Source organism: Triticum aestivum, chromosome 6A (genome assembly GCF_018294505.1).
Source record: "Triticum aestivum cultivar Chinese Spring chromosome 6A, IWGSC CS RefSeq v2.1, whole genome shotgun sequence".
NCBI lineage: Eukaryota > Viridiplantae > Streptophyta > Magnoliopsida > Poales > Poaceae > Triticum > Triticum aestivum.
This window is the reverse complement of record NC_057809.1, coordinates 79,300,100-79,317,478: the sequence shown is the minus strand read 5'-3', so window position 1 is coordinate 79,317,478 and position 17,379 is coordinate 79,300,100.

The window sequence follows — 17,379 nt, the reverse complement described above, 5'->3', positions numbered from 1 at the left end:
AAAACGTGACCTACTGTGACAAACGTGTATCATCACGGAAGTGTATTTTTTTTGTAGTGACCTCGGGTGCCCCCCTGGACCGCCTCTTTTCTCTGTAAATACCCCAATATTCCCAAAACCCTAGGGGAGTCGACGAAATATTCATCTAGCTACTGCAGAGTCTGGAACCACCATATCCAATCTAGACACCATCACAGAGGGTTTCACCACTTCTTTTGGCGCCTCTCCGATTATGCGCGTGAGTAGTTCTTTGTAGACCTTTGGGTCCGTAGTTAGTAGCTAGATGGCTTCTTCTCTCTCTCTCTTGATTCTCAATACAATGGTCTCTTGGAGATCCATATGATGTAACTCTTTTGCGGTGTGTTTGTTGGGATCGATGAACTTTGAGTCTATGATCAGATCTATCTTTTTATATCCATGAAAGTATTTGAGTTTCTTTGATCTCTTTTATGCATGATCTCTTATAGCCTCGTATTTCTTCTCCGATATTTGGGTTTTGTTTGGCCAACTTGATCTATTTATCTTGCAATGGGAAGAGGTGACTGGTAGTGGGTTCGATCTTACAGTGCTTGATCCCAGTGACAGAAAGGGAACTGACACGTATGTATCGTTGCTACTAAGGACAAAAAGATGGGATCTATATCTACCGCCATAGATAAACGGATCTCGTCTACATCTTGTCATCATTCTTATTGCATTACTCCGTTTTTCCATGAATGTAATACACTAGATGCATGCTGGATAGCAGTCGATGTGTGGAGTAATAGTAGTAGATGCAAGCAGGAGTTGGTCTACTAATCTTGGACGTGATGCCTATGTAATGATCATTGCCTAGATATCATGATAAGTATTTGAGATTCTATCAATTGCCCAACAGTAATTTGTTTACCCACTGTTTGCTATTTTTCTCGAGAGAAGCCACTAGTGAGACCACGGCCCCCGGGTCTCTTTCTCATATTATTTGCCTTTGCCGTCTACTTTTATTTTCTTTTATTTTCAGATCTATTAATCCAAAAACCCAAAAATACTTTGCTGCACTTTATTTTATTTTCGATCTATTATTCAATCTATCACAACTTTCTCCCGTCCATGCACCGTTTGAGGCGCCGTTACCCGAAAGGGGTTGACAACCCCTTTAACACGTCGGGTTGCGAGTGGTTGTTATTTGTGTGCAAGGGCTGTTTACGTTGTGTTGCTTGGTTGTCCTACTGGTTCGATAACCTTAGTGTCATATCTGAGGAAAATACCTACTGCTGCTGTGTTGCATCATCCCTACCTCTTTGGGGAAATACCGACGTAGCTTCAAGTGACATCAATGTGGAGGATAGAGTTAGCTGCCAGATGATGAAATTAGAGGTTGTAAAAGTACATGAGGCCCTGGAGGAAGGAATGGACCAGAAAACCCCAACCTTGGATGAGGTGGGAGACCAAGATGACACGCTCAGCCTCCCGATATTTTGGAACTTTGGAGGCGGAGCAGATGGCTTTTCCAACAAGGGGGAGCGGCATTTGACCTTGTCTTGCGGCAGATGGTAGCTTGACATTGTTGCCTGTGGTGATGGGAGAAGGGAGCCACTGAAGGAGATATGCCCTAGAGGCAATAATAAAGTTTTTATTTATATTTCCTTATATCGTGATGAATGTTTATTATTCATGCTAAATTGTATTAACCGGAAACTTAGTACATGTGTGAATACATAGAAAAACAGAGTGTCACTAGTATGCCTCTACTTGACTAGCTTGTTAATCAAAGATGGTTAAGTTTCCTAACCATAGACATGAGTTTTCATTTGATAAATAGGATCACATCATTAGAGAATGATGTGATTGACATGACCCATCCGTTATCTTAGCACTATGACCGTTTAGTTTATTGCTATTGCTTTCTTCATGACTTATACATGTTCCTACGACTATGAGATTATGCAACTCCCGACTACCGGAGGAACACTTAGTGTGCTATCAAACGTCACAACGTAACTGGTTGATCATAAATATGCTCTACAGGTGTCTCCGATGGTGTTTGTTGAGTTGGCATGGATCGAGATTAGGATTTGTCACTCCGATTGTCGGAGAGGTATCTCTGGGCCCTCTCGGTAATGCACATCACTATAAGCCTTGCAAGCAATGTGACTAATGAGTTAGTTGCGGTATGTTGCATTACGGAACGAGTAAAGAGACTTGCCGGTAATGAGATTGAACTAGGTATGGTGATACCGACAATCGAATCTCGGGCAAGTAACATACCGATGACAAAGGGAACAACGTATGTTTTTATGCGGTTTGACCGATAAAGATCTTCGTAGAATATGTAGGAACCAATATGAGCATACAGGTTCCACTATTGGTTATTAACCGGAGATGAGTCTCCGTCATGTCTACATAGTTCTTGAACCCGTAGGGTCCGCACGCTTAACGTTCGATGATGATATGTATTGTGAGTTATCTGATTTGATGTACCGAAGGTTGTTTGGAGTCCCGGATGTGATCATGGACATGACGAGGAGTCTCGAAATGGTCAAGACATAAAGATTGATACATTGGTAGGTTATGTTTGGACACCGGAAAGGTTTCGGATAAGTTCGGGCATTTTCCGGAGTACTGGGGGGTTACCGGAACCCCTAGGGGGTTAATGGGCCTTCATGGGCTTTAGTGGAAGAGAGGAGGAGGCGGCGTGGAGGGGCGCGCCCCCCAATCCCAATCCGAATTGGGGAGGAGGGCCGGCCCCCCTTTCCTTCTCTCCCTCTTCCCTTTCCTTCCTCTCCTAGTTGGACTAGGAAAGGGGGGAACCTACTCCTAGTAGGAGTAGGATTCCCCCCTTGGGGCGCACCCCATGAGGCCGGCTGGCTGCCTCCTCCACTCCTTCATATATGGGGGAGGGGGCACCTCATAGACACACAAGTTGATCTCTTAGCCGTGTGCGGTGCCCCCGTCCACAGTTTTCCACCTCGGTCATATTGTCCTAGTGCTTAGGCAAAGCCCTGCGTCGGTAACTTCATCATCACCGTCAACATGTCGTCGTGCTGAAGAAACTCTCCCTCAGCCTCAGTTGGATCTAGAGTTTGAGGGACGTCACTGAGCTGAACGTGTGCAGATCATGGAGGTGTCGTGTGTTCAGTACTTGATCGGTTGGATCGCGAAGACGTTCGACTACATCAACTGCGTTACTTAACGCTTCCGCTTTTGGTCTACGAGGGTATGTGGACACACTCTCCCCACTCGTTGCTATACTTCTTCTAGATAGATCTGGCATGATCGTAGGAAAATTCTTGAAATACTACGTTCCCCAACAATGGCATCCGAGCTAGGTCTATGCGTAGATGTTATATGCACGAGTAGAACACAAAGGAGTCATGGGCGTGGGTATATACATATTGCTTGTCGTCACTAGTTGTTTCTTGATTCGGCTGTATTGTTGGATGAAGCAGCCCGGACCAACATTACATGACCGTGTTCATGAGACTGGTTCTACCGACGTGCTTTTCACACAGGTGGCTAGCAGGTGTCAGTGTCTCCAACTTTAGTTGAATCAGATTCAATGAACAGGGTTCTTTCTGAAGATCAAAAAGCAATCACTATACCACGTTGTAGTTTTTATGCCGTAGGTAAGAACAGTTCTTGCTAAGCCCGTAGCAGCCACGTAAAACTTGCAACAACAAAGTAGAGGACGTCTAACTTGTTTTTGCAGGGCATGTTGTGATGTGATATGGTCAAGACGTAATGATATATAATTTGTTGTATGAGATGATCATGTTTTGTAACAGTTATCGGCAACTGGCAGGAGCCATATGGTTGTCGCTTTATTGTATGAAATGCAATCGCCATGTAATTGCTTTACTTTATCACTAAGCAGTAGCGATAGTCGTAGAAGCAATAGTTGGCGAGATGACAAAAATTCTTTGATGGAGATCAAGGTGTCAAGCCGGTGATGATGGTGATCATGACGGTGCTTTGGAGATGGAGATCAAAGGCACAAGATGATGATGGCCATATCATATCACTTATTTGATTGCATGTGATGTTTATCCTTTATGCATCTTATTTTGCTTAGTATGGCGGTAGCATTAAAAGATGATCTCTCACTAAATTTTAAGGTACAAGTGTTCTCCGTGAGTATGCACCATTGCTACAGTTCATCGTGCCGAGACACCACGTGATGATCAGGTGTGATAAGCTCTACATTCACATACAACGGGTGCAAGCCAGTTTTGCACATGCAGACTACTCAGGTTAAACTTGACGAGCCTAGCATATGCAGATATGGCCTCGGAACACTAAGACCGAAAGGTCGAGCATGAATTATATAGTAGATATGACCAACATAGTGATGTTTACCATTGAAAACTACTCCATCTCACGTGATGATCGGACATGGTTTAGTTGATATGGATCACATGATCACTTAGATGATTAGAGGGATGTCTATCTATGTGGGAGTTCTTAAGTAATATGATTAATTGAACTTTAATTTATCATGAACTTAGTACCTGGTAGTATTTTGCATGTCTATGTTATTGTAGATAAATGGCCCGTGTTGTAGTTTCGTTAAATTTTAATGCGTTCCTAGAGAAAGATAAGTTGAAAGATGATGGTAGCAACTACACGAACTGGGTCTGTAACTTGTGGATTATCCTCATTGTTGCACATAAGAATTACGTCCTGGAAGCACCGCCAGGTGCCAAACCCGCAGCAGGAGCAACCCCAGATGTTATGAACACCTGGCAGAGTAAAGCTGATGACTACTCGATAGTTCAGTGTGCCATGCTTTACGACTTAGAACCGGGACTTCAACGATATTTTGAACGTCATGGAGCATATGAGATGTTCTAGGAGTTGAAGTTATTTCAAGAAAATGCCCGGATTGAGAGATATGAAGTCTCCAATAAGTTCTACAGCTGCAAAATGGAGGAGAATAGTTATGTCAGTGAGCACATACTCAGAATGTCTGGGTACCACAATCACTTGACTCAGCTGGGAGATAATCTTCCGGTTGATAGTGTCATTGACAGAGTTCTTCAATCACCGACACCAAGCTAAAAAAGCTTCGTGATGAACTATAATATGCAAGGGATGGATAAGACTATTCCCGAGCTCTTCGTAATGCTAAAGGTTGCGGAGCTAGAAATCAAGAAGGAGCATCAAGTGTTGATGGTCAACAAGACCACCAGTTTCAAGAAGAAGGGCAAAGGGAAGAAGGGGAACTTCAAGAAGAACGGCTAGCAAGTCGCTGCTCAAGTGAAGAAGCCCAAGTCTGGACCTAAGCCTGAGACTGAGTGCTTCTACTACAAAGGGACTGGTCACTGGAAGCGGAACCGCCCCAAGTATTTGGTGGAAAAGAAGGATGGCAAAGTGAAAGGTATATTTGATATACACATTATTATGTGTACCTTACTAATGCTCGCAGTAGCGCCTAGGTATTTTATACTGGTTCTGTTGCTAATATTTGCAACTCAAAACAGGGGCTACGGATTAAGCGAAGATTGGCTAAGGACTAGGTGACGATGCGCGTGGGAAATGGTTCCAAAGTCGATGTGATCGCCGTCGGCATGCTACCTCTACGTCTACCTTCGGGATTAGTTTTAGATCTGAATAATTGTTATTTGGTGCCAGCGTTAAGCATGAACATTATATCTGGATCTTGTTTGATGCGAGATAGTTATTCATTTAAATCAGAGAATAATGGTTGTTCTATTTATATGAGTAATATCTTTTATGGTCATGCACCCTTGATGAGTGGTTTATTTTTACTTAATCTTGATAGTAGTGATACACATATTCATAGTACTGAAGCCAAAAGATATAAGTTTAATAATGATAGTGTAGCTTATTTGTGGCACTGCCATTTAGGTCATATGTGTGTAAAGCGCATGAAGAAATTCCATGCTGATGGGCTTTTGGAATCACTTGATTATGAATCACTTGATGCTTGCGAACCATGCCTCATGGGCAAGATGACCAAGACTCTGTTCTCCGGAACAATGGAGCGAGCAACAGACTTGTTGGAAATAAAACATACTGATGTATGCGGTTCGATGAGTGTTGATGCTCGCGGCGGGTATCGTTATTTTCTGACCTCCACAGATGATTTGAGCATATATGGGTATATCTACTTGATGAAACATAAGTCTGAAATATTAGAAAAGTTCAAAGAATTTCAGAGTGAAGTGGAAAATCATCATAACTAAAAAATAAAGTTTCTACGATCTGATCGTGGAGGAAAATATATGAGTTACGAGTTTGGTCTTCATTTAAAACAATGCGGAATAGTTTCGCAACTCACGCCACCCAAAACACCACAGTGTAATGGTGTGTCCGAACATCGTAATCGTACTTTATTAGATATGGTGCGATCTATGATGTCTCTTACTGATTTACCGCTATCGTTTTGGGGTTATGCTTTAGAGACGGCTGCATTCATGTTAAATAGGGCACCATCTAAATCTGTTGAGACGACACCATATGAACTATGGTTTGGCAAGAAACCCAATTTGTCGTTTCTTAAAGTTTGGGGCTGCGATGGTTATGTGAAAAAGCTTCAACCTGATAAGCTCGAACCCAAATCGGGGAAATGTGTCTTCATAGGATACCCAAAGGAGACTGTTGGGTACACCTTCTATCACAGATCCAAAGGCAATATATTCGTTGCTAAGAATGGATCCTTTCTACAGAAGGAGTTTCTCTTTGTAATGTTACTGTCTACAAAGCTCAACTTGTTGCGAAAGGTTTTCGACAAGTTCAAGGAGTTGACTGATACGTCTCCAACATGTCTATAATTTTTGATTGTTCCATGTTATTATATTATCTGTTTTGGATGTTTAACGGGATTTAATATGCTCTTTTATATTATTTTTGGGACTAAACTATTAATCGGAGGCCCAGTGTCAGTTTCTGTTTTTTTGTGCCTATTTTTGAGTTTCGCGGAAAAGGAATACCAAATGGAACGAAACCTTCGCGATGATCTTTCTTGGACCGAAAGCAAACCAGGAGACTTGGAGTGGAAGTTTGGAAATCTGTGAGGCAGCCACGAGGCAGGAGGGCGCGCCCAGGGGGGTAGGCGCGCCCCCCACCCTCGTGGGCCCCATGTATCTCCACCGACGTACTTCTTTCGTCTATATATACTCTTATACCCTAGATCGATCGCAAAGGGCCACGAAACCACTTTTCCACTGCCGCAACCTTCTGTACCCGTGAGATCCCATCTTGGGGCCTTTTCTGGCGATCTGCCGGAGGGTGAATCGATCATGGAGGGCTTCTACATCAACACCATAGCCTCTCCGATGAAGCATGAGTAGTTTACCACAGACCTTCGGGTCCATAGTTATTAGCTAGATGGCTTCTTCTCTCTCTTTGATCCTCAATACAAATTTCTCCTCTATGTTCTTGGAGATCTATTCGATGTAATACTCTTTTGCGGTGTGTTTGCCGAGATCCGATGAATTGTGGTTTTATGAACAAGATTATCTATGAATATTATTTGGTTCTTCTTGAATTCTTATATGGATGATTTGATATCTTTGCAAGTCTCTTCGAATTATTGGTTTAGCTTGGCCTACTAGATTGATCTTTCTTCCAATGGGAGAAGTGCTTACCTTTGGGTTCAATCTTGCGGTATCCTTTCCCAGTGACTATAGGGGCAGCAAGGCACGTATTGTATTGTTGCCATCGAGGATAAAAAGATGGGTTTTATATCATATTGCTTGAGTTTATCCCTCTACATCATGTCATCTTGCTTAATGCATTACTCTATTCTTATGAACTTTATACTCTAGATGCATGCTGGATAGCGGTCGATGTGTGGAGTAATAGTAGTAGATGCAGAATCGTTTCGATCTACTTGACACGGACGTGATACCTATATTCATAATCATTGCCTAGATATTCTCATAACTATGAACTTTTCTATCAATTGCTCGGCAGTAATTTGTTCACCCACCGTAATACATGCTATCTTGAGAGAAGCCACTAGTGAAACCTATGGCCCCGGGGTCTCTTTCTTATTATATTGCATCTCTTTTATTTACATCGCATCTCATTTACTATTTTGCAATCTTTACTTTCCAATCTATACAACAAAAATACCAAAAATATTTACTTTACTATCTTTATCAGATCTTACTTTTACGAGTGACCGTGAAGGGATTGAAACCCCTTTATCGTGTTGGTTGCAAGGTTCTTGATTGTTTGTGCGGGTACTAGGTGACTTGTGCGTTGTCTCCTACTGGATTGATACCTTGTTGGTTATCAAAACTGAGGGAAATACTTACGCTACTTTGCTGCATCACCCTTTCCTCTTCAAGGGAAAACCAACGCATGCTTAAGAGGTAGCAAGAAGGATTCCTGGCGCCGTTGCCGAGGAGATCTATGCCAAGTCAAGACATACCAAGTACCCATCATAAACTCTTCTCCCTCGCATTACATTATTTGCCATTCGCCTCTCGTTTTCCTCTCCCCCACTTCTAAAAGGATTTTCAAAAACCTTCGCCTTTTATTCGCCCCTCTTTAGTTCGTCTCTTTTCACTTGCTTCTTGTGTGCTTGTGTGTTGGATTGATTATTTGTCACGATGGCTCAAGATAATACCAAGTGTGACTTTTCCAATACCAGCAACAATGATTTTATTAGCACTCCGATTGCTCCTACTACCGATGTTGAATCTTCTGAAATTAATACCACTTTATTGAATCTTGTTATGACAGATTATTTTTCTGGCCTTACTAGTGAAGATGCCGCTACCCATCTAAACAACTTTGTTGATTTGTGTGATATGCAAAAGAAGAAATATGTGGATTATGATATTGTTAAATTGAATCTATTTCCATTTTTGCTTAGAGATCGTGCTAAAACTTGGTTCTCTTTTTTGCCTAAAAATAGTATTGATTCATGGAATAAGTGCAAAGATGCTTTTGTATCTAAGTATTTTCCTACCGCTAAGATCATCTCTCTTAGGAACGATATTATGAACTTTAAACAACTTGATCATGAGCATGTTGAACAAGCTTGGGAGAGGATGAAATTAATGATACGTAATTGCCCTACTCATGGTTTGAATTTGTGGATGATTATACAAAAAATTTATGCCGATTGAAATTTGCTTCTAGAAATCTTTTAGATTTGGCCGCGGGAGGCACTTTTATGGAAATCACTTTAGGAGAAGCCACTAAACTCCTAGACAATATTATGGTTAATTATTCTCAATGGCACACCGAAAGATTCACTAGTAAAAAAGTTCATGCGATTGAAGAGATTAATGTTTTGAGTGGAAAGATGGATGAACTTATGAAATTGTTTGCTAATAAAAGTGTTTCTTCTGATCCTAATGATATGCCTTTGTCCACTTTGATTGAGAATAAAATGAATCTATGGATGTGAATTTTGTTGGTAGGAACAATTTTGGTAACAACGCGTATAGAAGAAATTTTAATTCTAGGCCATTTCCTAGTAATTCCTCTAATAATTATGGTAATTCCTACAACAACTCATATGGAAATTTTAATAAGATGCCCTCTGATTTTGAGATTAGTGTTAAAGAATTTATGAGTTCGCAAAAGAATTTCAATGCTTTGGTTGAAGAAAAATTTCTTAAGATTGATGAGTTGGCTAGGAACGTGGATAGAATTACTCTTGATGTTGATGCTTTGGAACTTAGATCTATTCCACCTAAACATGGTATCAATGAGTCTCTCAAAGCCATGAGAATTTCCATTGATGAATTCAAAGAAAGAACCGCTAGGATGCGTGCTAAAAAAGATTGCTTTGTGAAAGCGTGTTCCTCTAGTTTTCATGATAATAATGATGAAGATCTAAAAGTGATTGATGTGACTCCTATTAAATCTTTGTTTTCCAATATGAATATTGATAAAGATGGGACTGGATATGGGTCAACTTTAGTTAAAAGGCGTCCCAATGACTCAGAGTTTTCAGATCTTGATGCAAAAATTAATAAATGTGGGATTGAAGAGGTCAAAACTTTACATAGCAATGAACCCACTATTTTGGATTTCAAGGAATTTAATTATGATAATTGCCCTTTGATATATTTTATTTCCTTGTTTAAATCCGTGTTAAATTCTCCTCATGCTTATAATCAAAATAAAGCTTTTACTAAACATATCATTGATGCTTTAATGCAATCCTATGAAAAAAAGCTTGAACTAGAAGTTTCTATCCCTATAAAACTTTGTGATGAGTGGGAACCTACTATTAAAACTAAGATTAAAAATTATGAATGCTATGCTTTATGTGATTTGGGTGCTAGTGTTTCCACGATTCCAAAAACTTTGTGTGATGCGCTAGGTTTCCGTGAATTTGATGATTGTTCTTTAAATTTGCATCTTGCGGATTCCACCATTAAGAAACCTATGGGAAGGATTAATGATGTTCTTATTGTTGCAAATAGGAATTATGTGCCCGTAGATTTCATTGTTCTTGATATAGATTGCAATCCTACATGTCCTATTATTCTTGGTAGACCTTTCCTTAGAACGATCAGTGCAATTATTGACATGAAAGAAAGATATATCAGATTCCAGTTTCCGTTTAGGAAAGGCATGGAACACTTTCCTAGGAAAAAAATTAAATTGCCTTATGAATCTATTATGAGAGCCACTTATGGATTGCATACCAAAGATGACAATACTTAGATCTATTCTTGTTTTTATGCCTAGCTAGGGGCATTAAACACTACAAAAAAAATACACTTCCGTGATGATACGTGTTTGTCACAGTAGGTCGCATTTTTTGTCATCCATGTACATCCATGACGATTTTATGACAGAATCAAGATAGTCATACCTGTGTTGTCGTAGAAGTGTTCCATGACATTACCAAAATTATCATCACGAAAGTGTCCACTTCCATGACGATAAATCGCGCGTCACAGAAGTGCTTTCGTCAAGGGTAACCGACACGTGGCATCCACCGTAACGGAACGCTGTTAAGCTATTGTCCGGTTTTGGATCCGATAACCCGCTAACAGCCCCGACCAATGGGGATTTTCCACGTGTAAAATCATCATTGGCTGGAGGAAACACGTGTCGGCTCACCGTTGGGACAGATGTCATCCACTCATTGGACCAAAGGCGCCTATGATACGTCGACACGTGGCATGACCGAATAGAGGCCCATTCCTGTGAAAAGGCTGGCCCATTTGACTTGGTCAAAAGGTGCCGGGCCGGCCCACGGAAAGCCTGTTAATGGCTTGTTTGCATATAGCCCATTTACAGCCCTCTAACCCAGGGCCCGTTACGATCTATCCGAATTAGGCCCAGTAGCATCATCTGGGCCGTCCAATATGATTCTAGCCCATTTTAACTTCCGGGCTATGTATGGCCCATGACGTCTTTCGGACCATATGAGGCCCTTTGTAACTCTTGGCCCATTAATGGCACGTGGTGAAACTAGCCCGTAATGAATAGTGTATTACTTTATACCCATTAACGGCCCATTAATCCATTGGGCCATTTGCAGCTCATGTTATCTTTCAGCCTTGGGCTCATTTCCAGCATTCGGTTACTTATGGCCCGTTACTGCCATTTTCTGCTTGTGGGCCAAATTCATCCCGTGGTTATAGTCGGCCCGTTTGTGGCCCGTTAATACGTTGGGCCGTTTTCATAGCCTCATCAAATACGGCCTATTAACAACGACCCATTATGGTCGGCCCATGAAAGGATGACTCCAACTCTAGCCCGTTTACGGCCATAACGGTCTGTTTTTGGCCCATGTTTGTCCAATCGATCATACGGCCCGTATAAGGCCCATTTATGATACGGCCCGTAGAATGCCCATTGTTTCTACGGACCATAGAAGGCCCATTGTTTCTACGGACCGTAGAAGGACCATTGTTTCTACGGACCGTAGAAGGCCCATTGTTTCTACGGCACGTAGGAGGCCTAGTGTCACTACAGTAAATATGTAGCCCATGGCCTATTAAAGGCGGGAAACTACTATAGGTTTAGACGTGCTAATGGCCCAAGATGATTATAGGCCCACATTTTGGCCCATATGAGTAACGGGCCGGCCTGAAGATCGACAACAATGAGATCCACTGAACCTTCTGGCCTAAATTACAGCATACCGACCAAAGAATAAACCTAGACTATACAATAAAGAAATTACGGCATATTACATCCACTGGGAATCAAAGTTCGCTACCGGTGATAATAAAGCACAACATGACCGCGAATTACATACACTGGGCATCAAAGGTCGCCACCAGTGCATATAAACGCGCCGACAAAAGAATATACAAAACTAAGAGCACTTCAGAAGGCACTAGAACTGGCAAGGTCAGGCCCCGCAAGCAGCTGAACAAGCTGATGAGACCTCGGTTGTGTCAACGATAGATGCTTCATCCCTAGCTGTGTCGCACCATAGTGTGCAAGGCAGTCCCTTGACATCTTCATTACATCTTTGACTTCAAGTCGAAGCTGAGCTGAAGCAAGCCTTTCCGCTTTAAGTTGAGACTGAAGAAGTCGAACTAATTGAGGCAGCGGCTGCATAGAGGTTGTCTCACACCTGCTGGTGAGTAGCTTCAACTCACTGTCTTCATCAAGACAGGACCTTGGGGTCATCTCGCTGTCCTCAAGATGGTTTGGATCACTATCTTTCCTAAAGTTCTGCCTGGCATAAGAGATACGACTCTGAAAGAGAAATAAGGAGACACGTAACAGGTTTCATAATTATATAAGCAAATAAATGGATCTGTTCTGCATAAGGAACATGTTTTTACAACTACAATTTAAAACTGGTAGTTGTTGCAAACATCCAATCATATGTAAACAACAGTGGAGGAAATGATGCCTATCCAAATCTATACTAGAACAAAGTTTGAAGGCTTGAGAAGGATGGACTTACATTACATGTTAACACGGGCTGGACAAAGCCCTTCTCCATGTTGATGGAAGGATAATTCAATAAATTCCCCAAAGAAAATTCTTTATAAGCGTTGCCATTATTCTACATTTTGCAAAGAGTAAATATAGATCAAATAATATTGGAAGAAATAGAGGATAATGAAGTCAGGTGCAGACTGATGATACATAATCTAATAGCAATTAATTAAGTACAGCGTTACAAGGCAAAAGGTACTGGCAAGAGGAATGCAGACATCAACATGTGCAGTGGCATTGGCTTTATTCAACATTTTGGTAAGAGTAAATGTAGATATGATAATTTGGAGAAAGTGGAGGGCAGGGCAGATAAGATGCAGAGTAATGCTAGATGATCAACTATCTCGCGATGCATGTACACTAATACCACCACCGTCCGTTATTACTTGTCGCTCAAATGGATGTATCTAGCACTATTAAGTTCTAAATACATCCAATTGATCAACAATTAATTCGATATAGAGGGAGTACATGACAACATGTACTTACATGAGCAATCCAAAACTTCATAACCATTGTGTTAATTCTACATTTATCTAAGAGTAAATATAGATCTTATAATTTCAAGCAAAGGGAGGATAAAGAAGCGAACATTTATAGTGATGCTACATAATCAAACAGCAATGAGTGTAAGTATGCTGACAAAGGGCAAGAGGTACTGACAAGAGTAATGCGCAGAGCCCATTATTGTCGTGAGATCCTATGATCCTTTGAGCAAGGATATTCATCTGAAATTAGTTTTCATACAAGAGAGAAGGTAAGGCACATGTAGAAATTTAGGAGTTCAAATTTTGAATTGATATCATAGACAGTACCTGACGCTGGGCTCTCAGCAGTTCTAATAGGGGTTTGGCCACTAGAGTAGGGGTAAAGTCTGGTGCAGTTGGGCCTGTGTTTTCTATGGTTGTAGATCTATATGATTTAACAGGTATCACTACCTTTTCCAAATACCTAGTTTGTACTCCTTGAGGATCTGCACTCACCCTCTTCCTTTTGGACATCTATTACGAAAGAACAACATTTGACTGAAAAAACATAGTATGACAACACATGGAATAGGTACAGAAAATGGATAAGTATGGCATATACTCATATATGATGCTTAAACTAAGCAGATGGTGTAACAAAGTAGAAGTAATGCAAGAGGTCAGATGCAAAATATGTGCGACCAATACAACATTGCCAAGTTAGAGCATGCACCTTGATGGGTGAATAAGATAGGCCATCCTCCACCATGCCAAGTTTGTTAGCCAGTGGATTGTCCCGCAATATTCCTCTCGTGCGTCCATTATCATATTGATTTTTATAATGTTCAATACCTGACATGCATGAAAACATAAAAACAAGTGAGATTATCTTTGTAATGCAGAAGTGATTCTAATCCAATACTTCCTCCCTGTAAACCCCTTTGTGTTATCTCTGCAATTCTTCTAAGAGGTGCCATGGATGCTGTAATTTGGTGTGTGCATTAATATAATGTAGCCTACTACTCAAAATATGAGAGCTCCAGAAGTGATGATACTTCGCAGATGACAGCTTCAACATATAGTAAAGAAGAACAAGTTGACCTGACCTGACAGATTCAAAATATACTAAGGGAGAATAACTCGACCTGACCAGTTGACCACTAGAGAATAGGATCATCTTAAAGAAGAGCTGAAGAGCATGTAGATTGAAGATATTACAAGTCTTTCTATACAATGTCGGTTGGCCACCCATGATGAACCAGAGCGCATAGAGAAATACTATTCCTTCTGGTCTCTCCATATGTGGCTCACATGCATTTTGAAACTAAAGTAGGAACATTTAGCTGACCAATTAAACATCTCTCAGTTTTACTAATATCAACATAATATCATATTTGAATTTGTACAACTAAGCTTGTCATTTAGCTGACCAATTAAACATCTCTCAGTTTTACTAATATCAACATAATATCATATTTGAATTTGTACAACTAAGCTTGTTCAGTTCGATGGGTGGAGTAGTGCTATTACGACACAAACCACGTAGGCTGATCGTGGTCATAATAAAATGGGGAATCGCAAGCATGATGAGTATAGTGTTGACTGTGGTAGTGGGATGGCAGATCTGAAGCTACAAAACGTGCAAAGGGTAGTTAGCAACCGATGTTTGCTTTGAAATAACAACTAAGATTTGGTATGGACAAGAAAGTACAGTCAACAAGTGACAAAGAAATGCAATTCTGTTGTCTCTCTATGTCGCGACATGCATTTGGAAACTCAAGTGGGACCTTTAGCTAACCAATTAAATGTGTCTGTTAACTAATATCAGTATCATATCACAATCATATTTGAACAATTAAGCTTTGGAATTTTGAGTGTTGTGTTGTTTAGCTTGAAGGGTGGAGTAATGCTAGTACGACAAAAAGCACCTACGCAGATCATGGTAGAGTAGATAAAAGGGGAAAACCCTAAGCATCAAGAGTAAAATCAGGAAAGTGGAACTAGCTGGACCAGTGGGTGGCGCACATGCTTTTCGAAACGAATATAGGAACATTAGGTGACCAATTAAACATTCTCTGTTTTAGTAATATGAGCATCATATCAGATTCGTATTTCAACACGTAAGCTTTGGAATTATGAGTGGCATGTTGTTTCGCTTGATGGGTTGAGGTCTTGAGGCACAGTGCTAGCATGACACGAAGTAGTGAAGCACCTACAATGATGGTAGTGAATATAAAGGGGGGAAACCATAAGCTTTACGAGTATAGTGACCGTGACATGGCGGATCTGAAGGTGCAAACCGGACAAAGCTACTTCGCAACCAATGTTTGCATTCAACTAGCTACTACGATTTGGTACAGACAAGAAAAGTACAGTAAACAATTTAACATCTATTTTCTGGGTGAGATCAATAACTTAAGCACATATAGAAGAGTACCACCTCTCTTGCGACACCGTGTAGGCCCTTGCTGATACATTGAGGGTGCTGCGGGTGCGATGGCTGTCGATGGCGGGGAAGAACACTTTAGATGGCAGACGACCGGGTCGGGGGATAAATCCTATTGCCATGGACGAGGCGGTCGTAGGAGCGGCAACGACAAGGTGGACGAAGACGCCAATGAAGCGAGACGATGCGATGAAAGGATCCTGGTCCGGCGCCGTGGATGAGGGACGTCCATCTCTTGCAGTGGACGGCGGGGTAGGGGTAGCGGCTTCGGCAAGGTGGAGGATGGGGTGGCGGACGGAGGAGGCTAGCCGCAGTGGGGAGGTTGTCGTGGTGCCGACGGTGTATGAATGGGGAAATGGAGGGGGAGGTGTCGTGGATCTAAGACTGACAGTACAATGGGGGTAGGTATGAGGAGGCAAGATCCTAGCTATGGAGTAGTTGTACACACGAGTTTACGAGTTCAGGCCCTTCGTGGAGGAAGTAACAGCCCTATGTCTCGGTGCCCTGAGGTGGTTGACTGGATTGTATGTGTGTGTGAGTTTACAAAGGATGTGAACCCTTATGCCAGTGGAGGGGGTGGCTTATATAGAGTGCGCCAGGACCCCAGCCAGCCCACGTTACTAGGGGTTCAATGTACATAAAGAAGGGGCATTACAGGTAACGTCTGCTGAGGGAGTCCTGGATTAGGGGGTGTTCGGATGGCCGGACTATACCTTCAGCCGGACTCCTGGACTATGAAGATACAAGATTGAAGACTTCGTCCCGTGTCCGAAAGGGACTTTCCTTGGCGTGGAAGGCAAGCTTGGCGATACGGATATATAGATCTCCTACCATTGTAACCGACTTTGTGTAACCCTAACCCTCTCCGGTGTCTATATAAACCGGAGGGTTTTAGTCCGTAGGACAACATACAGAACAACAATCATACCATAGGCTAGCTTCTAGGGTTTAGCCTCTCCGATCTCGTGGTAGATCTACTCTTGTACTACCCATATCATCAATATTAATCAATCAAGACGTAGGGTTTTACCTCCATCAAGAGGGCCCGAACCTGGGTAAAACTTCGTGTCCCTTGCCTCCTGTTACCATCCGGCCTAGACGCACAGTTCGGGACCCCCTACCCGAGATCCGCCGGTTTTGACACCAACATTGGTGCTTTCATTGAGAGTTCCTCTGTGTCGTCGCCGTTAGGCTTGATGGCTCCTACGATCATCAATAGCGATGCAGTCCAGGGTGAGACCTTCCTCCCCGGACAGATCTTCGTCTTCGGCGGCTTCGCACTGCGGGCCAATTCACTTGGCCATCTGGAGCAGATCGAAAGCTATGCCCCTGGCCTTAGGTTAGATTTGGAAGTTTAAACTACACGGCTGACGTCCGCGGGGACTTGATCCTCGACGGATTCAAGCCACTGCCGAGCGCGCCGCACTGTCACGATAAGCATGATCTAGATCTGCCGCCGAACAGTGCCCTGGAGGCCGCACCCGCATTGGCTTCGACCCTTAATTCGGAGCCAACTGCGCCGATCGGGGATGGGTGGTTGGACGCCGCCTCGGGGGCTGCGATACCAACGGCGATCGAGCC